Raw genomic sequence first — 2,301 nt, 5'->3', positions numbered from 1 at the left:
CTCTGCCCTAAATATGCCTGCTTCTGTACCTGTTTGGGGCTTATAAACACATTTTCTTCTTTCCTTTCAACATCTTGTCTCCCTTCTAAGTCCAGTGACAAACCTTGGTTTTGTAAAGCCTTCCCTAACTGTCCTGAACCCAATCCTAAGGCTTCTTTCTGAGTACCTATACTGAGTATCATCTGAATACTGTTTAGTCTGATAAACCTTTACCTTTCTTTCTCTCTAATTTTTCTTTTCTTTTTTTTTTTTTTTTGAGAAAGAGTCTCACTCTGTGGCCCAGGCTAGAGTGCCATGGCATCAGCCTAGCTCACAGCAACCTCAAACTCCTCGGCTCAAGCAATCCTTCTGCCTCAGCCTCCCAAGTAGCTGGGACGACAGGTATGTGCCACAATGGCTAATTTTTTTCTATATATTTTTAGTTGTCCAGCTAATTTCCTTCTATTTTTCAGTAGAGATGGGGTCTCGCTCTTGCTCAGGCTGGTTTTGAACTCCTGACCTGGAGCGATCCTCCACCTCAGCCTCCCAGAGTGCTAGTATTATAGGCGTGAGCCACCGTGCCTGGTCTCTCTCTAATTTTTGTTCTATTGTCTTGGGGTTTTGTTTTTTGTTTGTTTGTTTTGAGACAGGGTCTCTATTTTGTCATCCCAGCTAGAGTGCAGAGGCATCAGCATAGCTCACTGCAACCTCAAACTCCTGGGCTCAAGCAACCCTCCTGTGTCAGCCTCCCAAGTAGCTGGGACTGCAGGCACACACCACCATGCCTGGCTAATTTTTCTATTTTTTTGTAGAGATGGGGTCTTGCTCTTGCTCAGGCTGGACTTGAACTCCTGGCCTCAAGTGATCCTCTCACCTCGGCCTCCCAGAGTACTAGGACTACAAGTATGAGCCACTGCGCCTGGCTCTGTTGTCACTAACATTAAAAACGTCAACAGCAGCAATAAACCTTCTTTACTTAATTCTCTACTTGTTTTGCTTTATTTCCCCTGCTGGAAAGAGACCTCTTTAGAGCAGCACCTGTGTCTTCCTCATTGTTGTTTCTCTGGCAGGATTTAGTGCAGCATCTTTAAGGGTGTTGGGATGGGCATATACTTGTTGACTTGCTCTTACTAACATCTCAAGGAATCAAAGGGACCCATAGATTCAGGTGTATTAGAAATCTTCTTCATCTGTAAAACATAGACATGAAAACTATTCCAAAAAAACTACAAATGATGTATCTGTAAACAGATCACTTTAAGTGCACTTAGAATCTGGGTATGTAAAACCTGTGGTGAAGCCTTTTGTAAAGAGAGGCTTTTTGGTAAAAAATGATTAACATATGTGATTATATATAATTTACAAACTTTATGTAATTTAACAATCTCTATTTAATTAATCTGTTTTTCCTTTGTAGATTTTGTGTTTTTTTGCCTTTTTTGGTGACTTTTCTGAAGGCTAGCCAAACTTTCAGCAAACTTGAAGTCTCTTAGAGACTCCTGAGTGGCAGGGTGGGCGGTGCACTCCCAGAGGTGGTGGTCAGCAGCAAGGCTGCCCTGGACGTGGCCCCCAGGTCTGCACAGCCTGCCGTGGGGCCCTAACAACCACCCACACTGAGCCTCAGGTTCTTCATCAGGAAGTGGGGCCAATGACAGCTGTCTTGTGAGGCTGTGGAATGAATTAGGTGTGAGCACTGGAAAGCATTCATCATAGGGCCAGCACCCAGTGGCTGCTAATCCTGGAAGCCTCTACTGTTTTTGTGTGCCACTTCTACACATTGCTGCATAATCCAGCTCTGCTTTTAGTTCTCACGTACTTTGCCCTCAGTCAGCAGTCCCAGTGGCCCAAGGACTTTTGCTATAATAAGACACCTTCAGATGCCAGGACAGCATCATCTCGGAAAGTGGGAGCCGTCTGAATTACCCACGTGAGACTGGATGTGGTGTGTGGTTCCACACACATAGGACCACTTAAGAAATCAATAATCATTGTAATAGAGTATGACAAATGTCCTCTGCCATTTTTAAAAGCCCTATGGCTTCTTCTGGCCTGTCGTTGAGAGGATCCTGCCAGTTGGGAGCTGAGGGGAGGCCTGGCTCTGCACAGGGGCGCACTCACACCCAGAGCCAGGGCCCTGGGCCAGCGTCCAACACCCCATCCATCTGGCTGTCGGTGGACCATTCTCCCCAGGCACTGGGCCTCTGAGACCTGAGTTACAAGTCAGTTTCGGCTAAAGCGAGGGAAGCATTCTCTGTCTGCTTTGGCTTTTCATGAGACTGTTTAAAAGTTAAGTGGTTGCTACTTTGCCTTCAAGAAACATTA

The sequence above is a fragment of the Lemur catta genome, chromosome 14 (genome assembly GCF_020740605.2).
Source record: "Lemur catta isolate mLemCat1 chromosome 14, mLemCat1.pri, whole genome shotgun sequence".
Classification (NCBI taxonomy): domain Eukaryota; kingdom Metazoa; phylum Chordata; class Mammalia; order Primates; family Lemuridae; genus Lemur; species Lemur catta.
Note: the sequence above shows the minus strand (reverse complement) of the source record.